An 18,946-nucleotide genomic window follows, 5' to 3' on the forward strand; every position below is an offset into this window, starting at 1 on the left:
TGCCGTTTGGAGAAGGCAGTAGCAATCAAGTTCCAAGAACAATATGCTTAACTCATATAAAGCAAATTGCCCGATCGAATAGGACACGCTTGCCTCAGGATGGACTTATTCAACGTTTTACTAATAATGGTAATTGCACAAACTACCATAATACAACTTTGAAAAAGATAAACATCAATATCATCATTAATGTAAACACCACTTATTACCTTACTTCCATTTCATTTGATTATAACAGAAAATACAACAGCGCAATCATTCCTTTCAAATATTCCAATGAATCATTCTTATCCACCCATCATTAATGAAGGTATCAGTTTTGGAATATTAATACCTACAATTTTAACTATGCTCTCTAAATCATAAAACACTTTTAATGTTTCATTTTGAAGCAGATGATTTTAATCTCATTAATGAAAATGAGATCCAGCCTAACGAGGACGTACCACCTCGACAACATACTATGGGAACAAGGCCAAATCATAATTGTGCTAGAAACTTTAATGAAAAAATGGGAATCCCAAGATTTCACATGCCAAATCCAACCACATATCCAGATTGTCATGCCCGTTTGTCCTCTCATGAAACATTTGAAATGTGTTGCTTACGTGGAAAGCTTGCTCTACCATTAACACCGTCCCCTCCTGAAATGACTGAGCTCTTTTGCAACCAATCTGCCAAGGGAAGACATTTGAGGCAGAATATACGAGCTTACAACCACATTTTTGCCTTCACTTCAATGGGAGTTCATGTTGACGAAAACCTAGCAACAGGAAGACGTGGTATTTACACATTTCGTGCTCAAGGTTCTATATACCATAAGATTGGAAGTCTCTTACCTATTGGAGATAGTAGACCAAGTTTCCTATAAATGTATATATATGACACTGCTCATGAAATAGACAATCGGATGAGAGAAAGTGATGCCCTAAACAAAGATGTGGTTGAAAAAATCCAACAAATCTTGAATCAATATAATCCATTTGTGCAAACATTTCACCACCTTGCACAACGTCAAGATTTGCAAAGTTGTAGATTGATTATCAAGGAGCAACCCGCGAATCAACGAAAATATTGTTTACTGTCTGCATCTCAGGTTGCTGCAATCATAGTAGGTGGTGAAGGATCAGAAAACATTAGAGGTCAAGATATTGTTATGCAAACTACATATGGTCAACTTAAATGTATCAAAGACTGTGTCGGCTACTATGACCCTTTACAATATCCGTTGTTGTTACCTTATGGAACGTACGAATGGGATGTGAATACTCGAAATAATAACAACAGAAAAGTGACATGCTGTGACTATTATTCGTATGTTCTTCAGGTAACCTAAGACCTTCATCTCTGTCAATAAATATTAATTTTTAAAACTTATAGTGTTGAACAATAAATTTTATCATTTTAGATTTGTCAACACGATGAATCACTTCTACTTCGTGGTGGCCACCTATTGCAGCAATATGTAGTTGTCAACTACGTAAAGATCGAATCACAAAAGCTTAGATGGATGCGTGATAATCAACACACAATTCGATCTTAATTTTATCGAGGACTACAAGACTCATTAATTGCAGGACAAAATAATGCAGGTATGAGGCTAATCAGTTTATAATAAAAAATATAGTCTTCATGTTCATGTTTTGTCATATTAAATGAGACTTATTAATGGGTTGAAACAAAACAAACATATTTAGACTTATTAACGACTTTTAACAAAACAAATATAGGAAACATCGGTCATCGTAGGACTATATTACCATCATCTTTTGTTGGTAGTCCCCGTGACATGTATCAAGGGTATCAAGATGCAATGACTTTGGTGCAAAAATATGGAAGACCAGATATTTTCCTAACAATGACATGTAATCCAAATTGGGAAGAAATAAGTGATGAGCTACTACCTGGCCAAGCACCACAAGATTGACCAGATTTGCTTACAAGGGTTTTTTCGTGCAAAATTCGAAGAGTTGAAGAATGATGTTATAAAAAGGTGTTTTAGGCAAAGTTCTTGCATATGTATATGTCATTGAGTTTCAAAAGCGCGGTCTCCCCCATGTTCACATGCTTCTCATGTTAGAAGAAAATGATAAGCTTAATAGTCCAGATGATTATGATCGGATGGTACGTGCTGAAATACCAAATCCAAATGAAGAGCTTGAATTGTATGGTGCCGTGTTAAGGCAGATGATACATGGTCCATGTGGAATACACAATACACGGTCACCCTGTATGAAACGTGGTAGTTGTAAACGAAATTATCCTAAGCCATTTGCACCAACTACAGTTCAAGGAAATGATTCTGATCCAGTCTATCATAGAAGAGACAATCATAATCCAGTCCCATTAGATCAAAATGCACGTATAATGGTGGATAATCGGTGGGTCATTCCGTATAACTCATGGTTACTCCTTAGATATGATTGTCATATTAATGTTGAGATTTGTTGCAGCATTAAGAGTGTTAAGTTTCTGTACAAATATGTTTATAAAGGTCCCGACCGAGTAGCTTTTGAAGTCCATCCTAAACCTATTCAAGATGAAATAAAGTAGTTTGTTGATGCAAGATGGGTTTGTGCACCTGAAGCTTTATGGAGAATATTCAAATTTGTAACTAATCGAATTTATCCATTGGTAGAATGATTACAAATTCATCTCCCTGAAGGACAAACTGTTCATTTTTACCCTCACCAAAGAGGATCAGATATTTTGACAGATGACACAAACTCGATAACTACTTTCCCGGAAGCACGACGATACTTATACGGGAGTTCCCTGAACGGTTCAGATGGAGTCAAAGAGATAAAATCTGGAGTGAGAGGATGAATAACCATAAAGTTATTGGTCGAATATATGCAGTTTCGCCGAACGAGGGTGAAAAATTCTACTTACGCATCCTTCTTAATCATGTTAGAGGACCAACATCATTTGACGATTTAAGAACAATCAATGACATCGTACAACCAACATTTAAAAAGGTAGTGGAACAACGAGGTTTGCTAGAAGATGATGATAGCATCAGACAGTGTCTTCGTGAGGCCTTTAACATTCGGATGCCGTCAGCTTTACAAAGGTTATTTGTTACCATCTTGGTTTACTGTGAACCGCATGGAGTAAGAAGATTGTGGGATGAATTTCATTCATTTATGGTAGAAGATTATTCTGTTTCAAGTACCATAAATAATACTTCTATCTTAAACAAGCTTTTGCAAGACTTGAATGGGCTATTAGTGCAACATAGTAAGCCTGTATCTGATTACGATCTACCACAAATAACACAAGATTGTGTTAGAGACAACACACTTCCAAGGATATTACAAGATGAAGTTTCACTTGACATCTCTGAAGCAGACCTCAATGCGGTATATAATCTAAATGAAAACCAAATGACAGCGTATAACTCAATTGTGTCTGCTATTGAACGTCGAGACAATGCCATATTTTTTGTGGATGGTCCTGGAGGGACGGGAAAGACATACTTATATCGTGCTTTGTTAGCAATGTTAAGGAGCAATGGTCATATTATATTGGCAATAGCAACATCTAGAATTTCAGCAACCATATTGCCAGGCAGAATGACAACACACTATAGATTTAAAATTCCCCTCAGTCCAGATGCATCTTCCACGTGTTCTATTAGTATCCAGTCAGATTTGGCAGAATTGATAAGAAAAACATCAGCTGTTGTTTTGGATGAAGTACCAATGGCACACAAGTTTGCATTTGAGACACTCGATCGAATGTTCAAAGATATAATAGGCATTGACCTGCTATTTGGAGGAAAGGTCATGATTTTTGGAGGAGATTTTCGACAAGTTCTTCCAGTTGTTCCAAAAGGTACAAGGTCTGAATTGATGCAAGCAAGTATGATTAATGCTTCATTTTGGGGACATGTGAAAATCATTCGTCTTAGGCACAACATGAGATCCATCAATGATCAAGATTTTTCAGAGTTCTTACTTCATGTCGGTAATTGGGAACAAGAAACTATGATAGACGACATGATGCAATTACCATCATCTATGGTCATTCCATGGAATGGTGAAGAATCCATTGTCCAATTGGTTAATGAAGTTTTCCCCGATTTGGAATGTCATGTATGTGATGCAATATACTTGGTGGAAAGAGCAATTATAACTCCAAAAAATGAGGATGCTGACAAGCTTAATAAAATGATCATCGATAAATTTCCGAGGACTGAACATATCTTATACTCTTTCGATTCAGTTGAGGACGATGTGAGAAATTTGTATCAAGTATAAATCACGCATATATGTACATCTAAAATGTGTAAATCACGCGTAGTGCGCCGTGATGAAAAAAAATGCCTTTCGCACGAGCGTGAGCGCGTGCAGAAAGGCTAGTGGGTTAAATTGAAAACCATAGTTAGGTTAACCTTTAATACTCCTCCCAAATAAAAAGCGACAAAAAGAGAAGGAAAGGAAGGGAAATAAATTAAAATGGAAATGAAAAATAAAGGTAATTAAACTGACAGCATAAGGTAAAATTCAGCTAATGGAAAAATAACTGATAGGAGGGAAATGGTGTTAGTTGTAAATAAAATGTTTTCGCTTTGCTTTTCATCAAATTTGACTTGTAATGCAGGAATGGGTTTTTTCCAAACACAAGTGGCGAATCTCTGCACACTTTTAGGTGGGCCACATTCATATTCATATTGTAATTGATTTTTTTTAATGACAGTTTTATTAATAGTCAATATTATTTTTATATGATTCTTTTTTAATGAACATAGGAATTAATCGTATATATCAGATAAAATTAGTGCATGAGCCGGTCCAGCAGTTTTTATATCTCATGTGTAAAGCAGTGAGGAAGGAAGATATGAGTTATTATCAACGAAGGAAATTGAACGAAACACTTTGCGTGACAGCAGAACGAGGACATGTGGAGTATATTACTCATTTTTGTAGATCCACATATCCCGTACTTGAAGTTACGAACGAAAAAAATCAGAGCCTGCTTCATATTGCCGCTGAAAGTTGTCACTACAATGTTTATAATATTATATATGAGTTTCTCCGAAAACAAGATAAAGATGACCTCGATAGATCCAAATATAGCCTTTTTCAGTTCGAAGGACTAAAGAAAACAATGAGGTTTAAAGATCACCTTGGCAATAATGTGCTACATACGGTAGCAAGGATTACCCCATTGTCACAAATTGATCACATTCAAGGTGCAGTTTTGCAAATGCAAAAAGAATTACAATGGTTCAAGGTGACTATTTATCTGTTTAGAACGAATTTTTGTGACTATAATTTTACTCTCATTTTCTCCTACTCCTTCACATATTTTTGTTACTTTATTTACTCAATTTCAAAGAAAACAAAAAGAGTGTGTTTGTACCATACTTGACCAATCCCGAAACTACTGAGCATCGGTCAACGCTATACCGTCAAGGATCCATAAGAGTTTCCCTCCAACTAGGAGGCCAATCACAATGCGACAAGTGTCGACATCAGAAGCCAATCACAGTGCGACATGTGTCAACATCGGAAGTCAATCACAACACGACACGTGTCAATGTCAAAACAAAGCTAGAAACTCTTCTATAAAAGGAGATCATTCTCCCACAATATTTCCTAATGTCATTTGTACTAAATCATTCACTAGTACTCACTAAAGGAGAGCTTGAACCTATATACTTGTGTAAACCCTTCATAATTAATGAGAACTCCTCTACTCTGTGGACGTAGCCAATCTGGGTGAACCACGTACATCTTGTGTTTGCTTCCCTATCCCTATCCATTTACATACTTATCCACACTATTGACCGGAGCAATCTAGCAAAGGTCACAAACTTAACACTTTCTGTTGTACCAAAGTCCTCACTGATTTTTTGCATCAACAGATTGCATAAATTACTCTTTAAAAATAAAAAATCAAAACAGAATTTTGTCGACATGCACAAGCATAACGGGAAAAAATTGTAATTAAAAAAGAAAATATTATTATTTAAAGGCATACTATAATGTCATCTTATGTGCTTAACTATTGACTTTGGATTATGTGGTGTCTCAAAAGACAAAAGTTCAAGGATTTATATGAAGAGATAAAGATTTCAAAGTCACACCATAAATAATTTTGTAGTAAAAATGCAGGAGGTGGAGAGCATTGCAAATCTCATAGATTGTGAATCCATAAACATAGATACTAAGACACCAAGAAAAATATTTACAGAGAATCACAAGAATTGGGGAAAGAGGCAGAAAAGTCAATGAAGGAAATAGCAACTTCTTGTACAGTTGTATGTGCTCTTATTATCACCATAATGTTTGTTGTAGCATTCAATGCTCCTGGTGGAAATGAGGAAAAGACAGGTCTTACTCAGGTATTCACAACTTTATAGTTTCATATGCAATCTCGCTTTTTTCTTCAACATCCCCGGTTATCATGTTTTTGGGCATTCTCATCTCATGTTATTCTCAAGATGATTTCCACAAATCATTGCCTGCAAAAATGTTAATAGGCATTTTCACCCTCTTTTTATCTATTGCCACTGAAAATGCACAAAATCAGTGAGGACTTTGCTAGATCGCTCCGGTCACTAGTGCGAATAAACATGTAAATGGATAAAGACAGGGAAGCAAACACAAGATGTACGTGGTTCACCCAGATCGGCTACATCCACGGAGTAGAGGAGTACTCATTAATTATGAAGGGTTTACACAAGTACATAGGTTCAAGCTCTCCTTTAGTGAGTTCTAGTGAATGATTTAGTACAAATGACATTCAGAAATATTGTAGGAGAATGATCTCCTTTTATAAAAGAGTTTCTAGCTTTGTTCTGACATTGACACGTGTCGTGTTGTGATTGGCTTTTGATGTTGACACGTGTCGCGCTGTGATTAGCCTCCTAGTTGGAGGTAAACTTTTTTGGGTCATTGACGGTATAACGTTGACCGGTGCTCAGTAGTTTCAGGATTGGTCAAGTATGGTACAAACAGTGCTCCCCTAAGTTCCCGAATGAGAGAAGCTCATCGGTTGGGGACTTGCAAGATCCAAGTCGCTGAGTAATCATGAAACTTCTAAGTACCGAAATGTGGTATCGTCTTCACTTGCCTTATCTGTCTCATAGGTAAATGTGGCTTCTTCTCTGGAAGTACTTTTCCTCCATCCAAGGGTGGTATCTTTAACCGGTGGAGATGCACAAGGTAATGTATCAATTTTCATTTGAATCTTACTTGTAGTTTTAGGCTTGGTCAAGTGCGATACAAACCATGTAGTAGGAGTCCCCCAAGTTGCCGAGTTAGGAGATCTGCCGAAAGAGGTGATAGACAAGGTAAGCAATCAGAGCTCCAAGCAATCAGTCCCAGATCAAAAGTTTGATTTCGAGTTTCGGCTGATTGTTCTCATTCTCCCTATCTTGTAGGCAGCATGAAGGATAAAGAGAAGAAAAAGGAGAAGATATGATATGAGATACTTTTGTTTTTGAAGAAGTAACTTTCCACAGGCTTATTCTTGAACTGGGCTGGAGGGTTTTATGGTTTCCTCCAGAGTATAAGGCCGACTTAAGAATTTGAGGGTTAAAACAAGTCCATCAAATCTAGAGTACATCAAATCTAGAGTACGTTCGACCTTGATGATATGAGATATTTTTGCTGTTGACAAAGTAGTGGATGTATCGCCACATGTTCTGTTACTTTTGTCTTCACATATTTCAATGTATCATTCTCACTTGCCCTATCTGTTCCTCATGCAGATGTGGTATCTTCTCTGGAAGCATAAGATGTTGAAGATGAGTACTCGAGAGTAATGTCAGGTAAGTAATCAGGCAAGGGGTTCCAGGCAGTTAGTTCCTGATTGGAAGCTTGATTCCAAGTGCTGACTAATTGCTCTTTTTCTCCTTGTCTTGCAGGTAAGAACAAGGGCAAAGGAAAAGACAGGGAAAAAGCATGATATGGGATACTCTTGCTTTTGACCTTGATGATATGAGATACTCTTGCCCTGGTGTGGTTGGTTTGCATAGGTATTATTGAGGAGGAAGAAAGTTGAGTATTTCGAGAGGCTTCGTTGGGAGTGCCTTCTCAGATATGAGGAAGGATTGAGCATTTTTGAAGGTCTGCCTGTCTGTGGAGGATGGAGGTCGACATATATAGGAGTCTCCTTAACAACAAGTAGTAATGCTCTTCCTTTACCCTTCTTGGTCATAGCAATGTAGTGGGAGCTGCAAGCTTCATGTGTTTTAACTTAGTCAGAGCACTTTGAAAAAGTGGTCTGTGGTATCTAGAAAGCTGATGTTGCGTGTGAAGATTACAGACAAGCTTTATACAAGGAAATTTGGCTCTCGAAGTTTGGAGAGCGATGCCTCTTCGATTTTCGAACAAGCAATCCTGTCGGGGATATGGCTCTCGAGATTCGGAGAACGGTGCCTCTTCGATTTTTGAGAAAGTAATCGTGTTGGGAGTCTGGCTCTTTAGATTTGGAGGGCGGTGCCTCTTTGATTTTTAAGCAAGTAATCCTGTTAGGAGTCTGGCTCTCGAGATTCGGAAAGCGGTGTCTCTTCGATTTTTGAGCAAGTAATCCTGTTGGGAGTCTGGCTCTCGAGATTCGGAGAGCTGTGTCTCTTCAATTTTTGGGCAAACAATCTTGTTGAGAGTGTTTTCTCGAATGTGAGTAAAGGTTGGGCATTTTTGCCAGTCTGCCTTGCCACGGAGCACGGAGGTTGACACACATATGGACTTTCCAGTTATCAAGCAGTGGTGCTGTTCCTTTACCCTTGTGGGTAACAGTAGGGTAGTTGGACCATCAAAATTTATGTGTCTAAACTTTGTCATAGATCTTTGGAAAAGTTATCTGTGGTACCCGAGGAGCTGATGTTGCATGTGGAAAGTGGTGCCTCTTCGAAATCCAGAGAGGTGCCTCTTCGAAATCTAGAGAGTGGTGCCTCTTTGATTTTTGAACCAACGACCATGTTGCCATTTCTTTTATAAGGCACCAATTGTGTGCAAGAAGTATATTAAGAGATTTATTGGACCTCATTTCTCCTTCATCATTTCTGAAAATGTCTGGCCTATCCGACCATCGTTTTGACTTGAATTTTGGTGAAGAGGTAGCTATGTCTCCTCAAGACAATATATGGTGCCTATCATTCTTATCCCCTACTGGTCATCTTACCGTTGGAGACTCTGTGATGAAGAATGATATGACCGCTGCGGTGGTGGCCAGGAACCTTCTCACTCCTAAAGATAACAGACTACTTTCCAAACGGTCTGATGAGTTGGCTGTTAAGGATTCCCTGGCTTTCGGTGTTCAGTGTGCAGGTTCTGTGGCTAATATGGCCCAACACCTATTTGCTACAACCCGCCAAGTTGAATCATTGGCGGTTGTAGTGATAAGTCTCAAACAGGAGATTAAAGGGCTCAAGTATGAGAATAAACAGTTGCACAGGCTCGCACATGACTATGCTACAAACATGAAGAGGAAGCTTGACCAGATGCAGGAATCTGATGATTAGATTTTACTTGATCATCAGAGGTTTGTGGGTTTGTTCCAAAGGCATTTATTGTCTTCGTCTTCTGGGGCTGTACCGCGTAATGAAGCTTCAAATGATTAACCTCAGATGCCTCCTCCTTCTGGGGTTCTGCCCAGTACTAAGACTCCGAATGATCACCCTCCGGTGCCTTTTCTTTATGGGGCTCTGCAGACTACTGAAACTTTTCCTAAGCAACCTTTGTGAAGGCTCCCTCTTGTTTGTTTATTTTGACTTATGTATATGTACATATTTGTAATTTATCGGAGATATCAATAAATAAGCTTTGCTTCATTTCAACGTATTGTGTTAAATACACCAAAGTCTTCTTCACTAAGTTATTTGAATTTGTTCTTTTGTTGAATATTGTATGTTGAAGCTTTGTGAGTGAAGCATGTAGGTTAAGGTAGTGTTCCCTTAATTTCCCGAGTAAGGAAAGCTTCTCGGTTGGAGATTTGAAAAATCCAAGTCACTGAGTGGTCGTGAGACTTCCGAGTATCAAGGTGCAGTAGCATATGGTAGGAGTCCCCCAAGTCTCCGGTCGAGGGAGTTGACGAATGAGGTGTCTTGCTAGTAGCCAAGCTTCTAAAGTAACAAAACTTCACCATTTTCCTTTCTAAGTGGTAGCCCAAAACTCATTATTCATAAATTGGTTTTGCTTCACACTGTCTTGATCAAGAGTGTGTGAAGCTTTCTACGAGTTGTAGTGTTTGCATTGTTGCAGAGGAGAAATGTCTGAAGCAGATGCAAGAGGGCTGAATAGCTTGATCTTCGTATGCCATGCACTGAAGTTGTTGTTGGCTTGCAATAAGACTTTGTTGGTGACTATAATTCTTGTTGGGCATAAGTGCTCCCCTAGTTGAGTTGTCAAGCTTGAGGGTTTTTGATTATTTGTGAATGCTAGGAGTTCACATGTACAAGTTGTACCACTCGTCTTCTGGTAGGTGGAATGAATGGCGAGTTGCTTTCATCACTTGGTTGATGGTACAAAGGTGAGTTCCTTCATCACCTTTCATCACATTTCATCACCTAGTTGGTAGCACGAAGATGAGTTCCTTCTTCACTTGGTTGGTGGCATGAGTGGCAAGTTGCCAAATGATATTAGAGTATAGGTTGTACACTTCATCACCTGTTTGGTGGCATGAAGGAGAGTACGGGTTGCACATTTTATCACCTGGTTGGTGGCATGAAGATGAGTTCCTTCTTCACCTGGTTGGTGGCATGAGTGGCAAGTTTCCAAATGATATTAGAGTACGGGTTGTACATTTCATCACCTGGTTGGCATGAAGATGAGTTCATTCTTCACATTTCATCACCTGGTTGGTGAGAATAAGGGCAATGTGTCGAGGCACATTGTAGAAGGCGTCGAATGATACAAAGTATGTTGAACCCTTTCGAAGCACAGTTGGGTTATGTATGGATGTGTTGGAATGTATGATGTTTATGTATGAATGTGTTGGAATGTATGATGTTTATGTTGATTGATATGAGTGATGCTTATGAATGTTTTGCTATGCATGAAGGGATCCATTCTTTTGATATATGTGTTTATACCATACTTAGGGCCTCCGTATTTAGACCTCGTATAAATACTCGGGGGACTCAAATGTAATTATGTAATAAAGGAAGAGGCAAATATGTAATAAGTGAGGAGCCCTTATTCTATAAAAGGGACTCACCACCCTCACAATTTGGGAGAGCCTCCTCACTTCCAGAGGCCAATTCCTAGACCATGAGGATCCTCACACTCTCTCCCTCACAATCCTATCAGAAATACAATATCAGTGTGGACGAAGCCCAATCCTTGGGGTGAACCACAATACATCTTGTGTTATTTACTTTCTTGCAGATTCATGGTCGGATTTACGTTGTTCCAAGACCCATCCAGTTTTGTGCATCAACAATGTGAACCATGTTGGTTGTAACACTTAGTATTACATACTTTGGGTCAAAGTACGCATGTTGAAGGTCTGAGTTGGAGTATAAGGGTAGGTCAGTGTAGACTAAGTGTTCCAGTGCTAGGAACGTAAAAGACTCAGAAGAAGTTGTCTGAATTCCATTTTCTTTAAATATTTGTTGAATGGCTTGTGTGACAAAAGATCTCAAGCGGTTGAGAGTCAAAACATTTGTAATGTGTATGCCTTCTTATAATAGCATTTCCTTTTATACCTAGTCATCCACTTTGAAAGAGTGAGGCTTGGCCCCATAGTCATAATAGTCGACGGTACGTTCACCCCTGGTTGTCTTGATACGAACTTTTATCCCTCTTGTTGTAATGGGCTTACGGAGAGTAAAAATCCTTCCTCTTACCAAGAGACAAATACGTTTGGTGACTTAGCGAGTAGCTAAATGAGGTAGGAGATGATGCAATGGGTGTCTGAATGGCCAAGACCTCCTCACTTGGTAGAACTTGACTTACATTTCCCACTTGTTGATAGGGGTTAACCATATAGGGGTTCCCTTGGTATGTCCTTGCTTCGGCGGAGGCGTGGTTGTAAGCCTGTGCCATTACCTCAGAGTAAGTCTTCCAAGTATTGGCATTGATCATATACTTGAAGAAACAATCATGTAGGCCTGCCGTGAAGGCCTTGAGGGCGGTATTGTCATCTACCTCAGCGCAACGAGAATACTCATGGCTGAAGCGACCGGCATACTCGCGTAGTGACTCATCCGGCTTCTGGAAAATAGTGTACAAGTCATCTGCAGAATGCAAGCGATTGGTTTGGAAGATGTGTTGAGAGACAAACAATTTTCTCAGTTCCTCAAATGAGTCTACTGTCTTAGGTGGAAGACAGCAATACCAGTTTAGAGCTCTGCCAGAGAGGGTGGAGGGGAAAAGATGACATCGCTTTTCGTCAGTGTGCATCCGATATGCCATGGTGGACTCAAAGAGGTTAATGTGTTCAATTGGGTCATCCCTTCCAGTATAGAGTTGTAAACCAAACTTTTGTTTTATCTTCACTTGAAGGGGGTGTCGAGGATCCTCCTTGTGAGAGGGTCAGGCCTGCGTTGGTTCCAGTCAAGTATCTCAGCCTGACGTTCGGCCTTCAACTTGCTTACTTCCTCAAGGAGCTGTAGGACAAGGGGGTCCTGAGTGGAGTCATGTACCACTGGAATTTTCTTTCGTAAGTTTCTATCGCCTCTTGGAAGTAGGAAAGTTTGAGCAATGGTGTGTGGTTTTTCCTTGGACTCGCCGTACTGACTTCTAGGGCGAGTCTGTCGGAATACCTCAGAGTCCCCTGTACCTTTATGTTCCTCTGGGACATGTCGTTCCTTCCCTAGATTGGCAGCTGGCCTGGGTCATGGGATGGGACCGAGTCTTTCAGAAACCCTTGGGTCATTGATCTTCGAGCATATGTGGAGGGGATTCTCTCGACGTTGCTTTAGGAAGCCTCGGCAGTCACGATAAATGACTTTCGATCCTTCCAACCATTATGCAAGGAGGTATCTTCCTCCACTTTTCCTGCTTCTGGTCGAAGCATCTGGGTTGAGAGAAGTCTCATGTTGATCAATGTTTTGATGATTAGCTCGCTCCTCATCAGGGATACCCATGTCGAAGGAGGGTGACCTTCCGTGTTGGGGGGCACCCAGATGATGGTTAATGTCCACAAGGGCAACGAGCTCGCGTGTTTGAGTACGCCTAGTTTCGTGGAGCGTCTCAAAGAGCTTCTCATACTGCTCCTGAAGGACCTCATTCTTCATTGCTATCTTGTTGTTGTGAGCTTCTAGCTCATCGATTTTAGCTTAAAGAGAAACCCTTTTTCCTCATTCTTTCGTTGCTTCGCACTAGGTGCAAGATGGGTGTCATTCTGTGTGATGTGGCTTCCTTCGCTCCCTATGTTGGTGATGGATGACACTGGTCAAAAGAGAATGTACGAATGGTGGAAACCAGCTTGGCAAAGCTGAAGAGAGTGGGAATAAGTGTCGTTTCTCACAGACGGCGCCAAATGTTGATGCACAAAATCAGTGAGGACTTTGGTACAACAGAAAGTGTCAAGTTTATGACCTTCGCTAGATCGCTCCGATCACTAGTGCGGATAAACATGTAAATGGATAGAGACAGGGAAGCAAACACAAGATGTACGTGGTTTACCCAGATCGGCTACATCCACGGAGTAGAGGAGTTCTCATTAATTATGAAGGGTTTACACAAGTACATAGGTTCAAGCTCTCCTTTAGTGAGTTCTAGAGTGAATGATTTAGTACAAATGACATTCGAAAATATTGTAGGAGAATGATCTCCTTTAATAGAAGAGTTTCTAGCTTTGTTCTGACATTGACACGTGTCGTGTTGTGATTGGCTTCTGATGTCGACTCGTGTCGCATTATGATTGGCCTCCTGGTTGGAGGTAAACTCTTCTGGGTCCTTGACAGTATAACGTTGATCGGTGCTCAGTAGTTTCGGGATTGGTCAAGTATGGTACAAACAGCCACATGATGATTGTCTTTTTTTGAGGCCTTTACATTATTCTTGACGGGAAATCATCGATTTTCATTCCAAGCATTTTGCTTGCCGGTGTTCCAGTTGCCTCGTTCATATGGATGCAATTTCCATTGCTTGTAGATTTATCCATTTCTACTTTTGGACGGGGAATATTTGATAGGAAGCAGAAAAATTTGTTTTGAATTGCTATGATATCTTTAGTTAGGTTTGAATTTGCTACTTTTTAAGAAACTTGTGAAGAGAAGTATATGCATGTGTTTTCTATTTGGCTAGTTATGTATGTGCTTTTGATTTGATAATGATCTATGTGCATTCCATGCTAAAAGAAAATTCCAACTTCAATTTATATTTTTGAGTTTTCTCTTTTGGTGAATTTCTAGTTTGAGTAATTAGTTACTAACAAACAATGTTTGTTTGTGTGATATTCCGTCCCGATATTTATTATTTATTTTATACTTAGAACTTGATAATTACTTGAATCTGAAAGAATTGTATTCTCCATCGTCAAAATATACAAACCCCTCAAAAGATACAAACCCCCAATTCTTTCACCACGACCAATTATCTTCTGAGTTATAAGGTCTTGAAAATAACAATACGTGGGGTAAAAGTGTGTGGAACAATGGAAGATATCAAATATTTTTTCTACCGACAAAAGATTGCACTTAGCATCAGGGACAAATAGAGCATAACTAGTGATAAAGTCGGAATACTGTAGCATAATTCTTGTTCATTTGGCACTGTTGCATATCACTGTTCATTGGTAGTGTCGTCATTTTATTTTATGGCAATTTTTTAATTTTTTAATTTTTTGTAAATCTTGAACAAAACAATTCACGACAACACAAACCCTAATTGAACAATTAAGGCACGAAACTAAGAAGAAAAAGTGACACATCCCAACTCGAAATGTCCACTAGGACTCCGAATCGAGCTTTGCTGGCCGACACCTGGAAGGTGACGATGCCATAAAGTGTAGGGATGTGGAAAATGTGAGTGAATTTAAACCTAAAAGTGCCTAAATATAAGTGCGCTGGGGAGTAGGTATAAACCCATTCAACATGTGACGTCAGAGCATAAGTAAAGTACAATAAAGTGGGTAAGGATTATACCCTCAGAGGTAGCCACCTGTATTGAGATTCGCCTAGATACCTCGTCGATCCAACTTTTAGCAGCTAAAACTTGTACGGCTCTAAACTTGCACATGAGTCAGAACCACCTAATGTGGTCTGTACGACAAGCTGGGTGTAAATAAGTACGCTCAAGTGCTACGATCACGTGAAGGCTGTGCGAAGAATCGCATGTCACCTATGAGTCAGAACCACTTAATGTGGTTTGTATGACAAGCTGGCACCTGACTTGGATCCAAGCTGAGTGTGCGGTGCAAGAGGTGAATGATCACGTGAAGGCTAGGCCCTTGCCACGGGCGGAGCACTAACATCGGGGTGCAGGACAATGAGCTCTATGTGCATCCAGGCATAACCATATACATCACAACCACTAACATTATCATGTACTTACCTGTAGCTTACCTGGGCCTCCGCAACATTATGCAACATTATGCATAACTACACTGATGCTTACACTAAAGTATAACGCAAGTATGACATGGCATTTCAATCACATTTCATTTAAAACAATTTCTGGGAAAAAAGTAAAGCATACATACGTATATATAGAAAACCAAAACCCCACTCACCTGGAGTCCGCGCTACAACTCCCTAGCACAAGCACCGAGGCGTCACGAACGATCGGCGCCTAGAACAATTATCAAACCACATCTCAAAATCCTTATCAATAGAACACATAACTTACATAAAACACATCCCCAAGGACAATCTATAATGATTTGAGACCCATTGACCAAAAGTCAACCGTCGGTCATAGATCGATGGTAGGGTCCACAATCATACGTAACTCGATTCGGAAGATCTGCATATCAGATTTCCAATCTGTAAACTCCAAAGATCCACATTATGTTTCTAGAATAACATACTAAAGTTTCGGAACGATCCAACGGTCGAATCTCCACTAATTGCCAAAACCAAATGACGATTAACGTTTTATTTTATGAACTTACAAATTCAATTCGGGAAGATCTGTATGTCGGATTTCCGATCCGTAAGTTCCTATATTCCTCAAATATTACGAATAATAACCTATTAAAGTTTTATGACGATCCAACAGTCGGATCGTCAATTCATATAAGGACCTTTTTTTTTTCTTCTTCTTTTCCTCGCGAAAACCTGCATTTTGCAGGTTAAAATGTATGACTTTCAGAGTTTATTTCGAGCTCGATTCTCAACCAAAATCCGTGATTCAAAAACCTAAGTAAAGTTAGGAATGTAGGGAATAGATCTATACCCACTTGGAGTCATGTCATGGACAGAGCTCGCTGGAAAAATGGTATAAATGTGGACAAATGGCCACGGGTCCAAGATTTCCAGAAAACTGGAATTTCTTCCCAACCTCCCTAGGTAGTTTCTAGTTTGATACTTAACCAAACTTGATTATTCAAAAGCCATAATGAAGCTAGAAACGTAGAGAAGAGAGTCATACCCTAAAGAGGCCAAACGGAGATCGGAGTTGGCCGAAAATTTAGTTTGAAAATGGTCAAATGGCCACGGGTCTTGTTTTCCAGAAATATGGGAAATTTTTCCCAGGTTGCTTCCTACATTAATTCATCATCAAGTCACCATGCAAAGTTTACCAACACTAAAAGGACTTCGAAACGTGAAGAATTTGAGGGTCTCAAGACTCACCATGGTTGCACAGAGAATAGAGAGAGAAGGTCCCTTAGCTTCCCTTGAAAATAAACATTCAGTCATCAGTTCATCATCATACACATCACCGGTACCAGCTTGTAAATCCATATCCTTGAGGAATCATTGCCAGTGCAATTAACCACTAGGCTAAGAAGAAAGCCGGTGATGGTGTTTTGGGTTAAACGGGCAGAGAGGGAGAGTTGACAGAGATGAGAGAGGAGAGACGAGAGAATTCTCGAGGGAGAGATCACGGAAGGGGAAAGAAATGGGCTCCCATGTGTCAGTCATGTAGTGACCAAAGTGGAGAAATATGTCCATTTGTGAACTTACCAAAATACCCCTACATTTCAAATTCCATAATATCCCCGTTTTTGCTCCAAACTCAAATCCACTTGTGCCCATGCGTTCGTATCGTCGAGTACTACGCAATTACGCTAAAAGAATAAGTTATCGTTTCTCTAGACGATGATCAACGAAAGTCAAAGTCCTTGCCTCTAAGGGCATTTTCATCTATTCCTTCAATTAAAATAAATAAATAAAACATAATTTCATGGACAGGTTATCACAAAATTAAGGCACATAAGTCACCAAAAGCAAACTGCTCTAATGTTATGTTGAATTAAATATGGAAAATATCAAATATATAAAACAATATTTGGGGAATTTATGTTGTATTCATTAATCTCCAAAGTAGAGTATATATAAGAGTTACTAGTGATATTATATATGTAGGTCTGATGTGGGACAAAAATTACTATTTTTGCGCTAATTCTTACTCATATAACTCGCAACAAATTTTGATTATAAGTGGTATTACATATGTATTTCTGTTTGGACCCAAAATTACATCATCGGTCTGTGCAACCGAAGTCGTTGAGTAAGCATAGCTCCCAACTGTAGGATGGAAAAATGAAGCTAATTTTGTTAAAGAATAATATTATGGTTTTTATTATAATAATTATCTTTTAATATGAATTATCTTGACATATTCTTAAGCGGGATAAATAGAATGTGAATTATATCCCTAAGCAAGCGGTACAGTTCAAATTGGGCTCTAAATCTGCTGTCCCGGACTCTCTGTCTCATTTGTGTCTTTTTTTTTTATATATTTTGACACGTGTCTCTTACTTAACGCCAACATCTAACATTGTTAAGTTTTAATAAAATGTTGTAAAATCGATGGCATGTGCAGTGGAATAAAAGAAACAAGACACAAAATTTACGAGGTTCCTCTACAGTCAGTGTGACTGGAGTACTCCTCGAGGCAGCGATGGTGCTTTCATTATAATTTAGAATAATACGAGTACAAAAGTAACTCTCTCTATTATCTCCTCTCATCTACTCTTCCTCTCTTTTCTCTTTTCCTCTTCCGTCAACTTCTCACCACTTTGGTGTTGTGTGGGGTTTGTGTTTATATAGAAAATAGAAGTCGTATGAATCAATCTTCGGCATACAGTGGAAGGGCAACTTGCCCATTATTTAATTATTTGAGTGGACATCCATTGTTCTACAACATTCCCCCTTGGATGGCCACAAGTATTCGATTGACTTGTTAAAATCTTGATATATCTTGGATGCTCCCCCTGATGAGTATCTCCCCCTGATTTCAATTCATTTAGGTTGATCGTTGATCATTCTGTTTCAGTATCTTAGTAAGAAGAGTTGCCGAAAGAGGTGCTTTATTGTTGTTAACTTTCCACAGGCTTGTTCTTGAACTGGGCTGGAGGGTCTTCTGCTAAATTTCCTCCAAAGGTCTGAATTTACTTCTTTTATCTGGAGCTAAATTTAATTCAAGGGTGGTGGACCCTTGATTTTGAATCAAACTTGTGATTTCTTCAAGGACCTTCGAGGCTTAATCTTGAATGAAGTTGTACCATGAGGAGCTTCACGTGGCAAGTGATATTCGGCTTTGTTGGGGATGAATCAGCACGTGTTTGTTGCGCTTGTCTCCACATACTTCAATGTATCATTTCCACTTGCCTTACTTGTTCCCCTTGCTTAAATAGTATTTTCCCTGGTTTTCCCCATATGCATATGTGGCATATTCTTCTGTAGTATTTATCTTCTGATGCAGGAGTGGAATGCAACCCTTGCATTTGGATGGTTCATCACTTCTTGGTAACTGGAGACCCAGCTCCAACAACAGTTGAAGATGGCTACTCGAGAGCAATACTAGGTAAGTTATCAGGAAAGGTTACAGGCAGTCGGTTCCTTACCGGGAGTTTGAGTGGAGGTTCCGACATA

The 18,946-nt window shown here is 39.4% G+C and overlaps 1 long non-coding RNA gene and 1 pseudogene across 1 annotated transcript; one reads left to right on the forward strand and one right to left on the reverse strand.

Moving 5' to 3' along the window:
• Positions 1-18,946, forward strand: part of LOC103417096 (DEAD-box ATP-dependent RNA helicase 42-like) — a 98,099-nt pseudogene that overhangs the window by 63,500 nt on the left and 15,653 nt on the right.
• Positions 662-16,959, reverse strand: LOC139193596 (uncharacterized). Its single transcript, XR_011577911.1, has 6 exons — positions 16,700-16,959; positions 16,497-16,608; positions 15,637-15,695; positions 1,004-1,100; positions 840-887; positions 662-763 (listed from the first exon to the last, which is right to left on the reverse strand). It is a non-coding gene; the product is annotated as an uncharacterized lncRNA (long non-coding RNA).

Source organism: Malus domestica, chromosome 17 (assembly GCF_042453785.1).
Source record: "Malus domestica chromosome 17, GDT2T_hap1".
Classification (NCBI taxonomy): domain Eukaryota; kingdom Viridiplantae; phylum Streptophyta; class Magnoliopsida; order Rosales; family Rosaceae; genus Malus; species Malus domestica.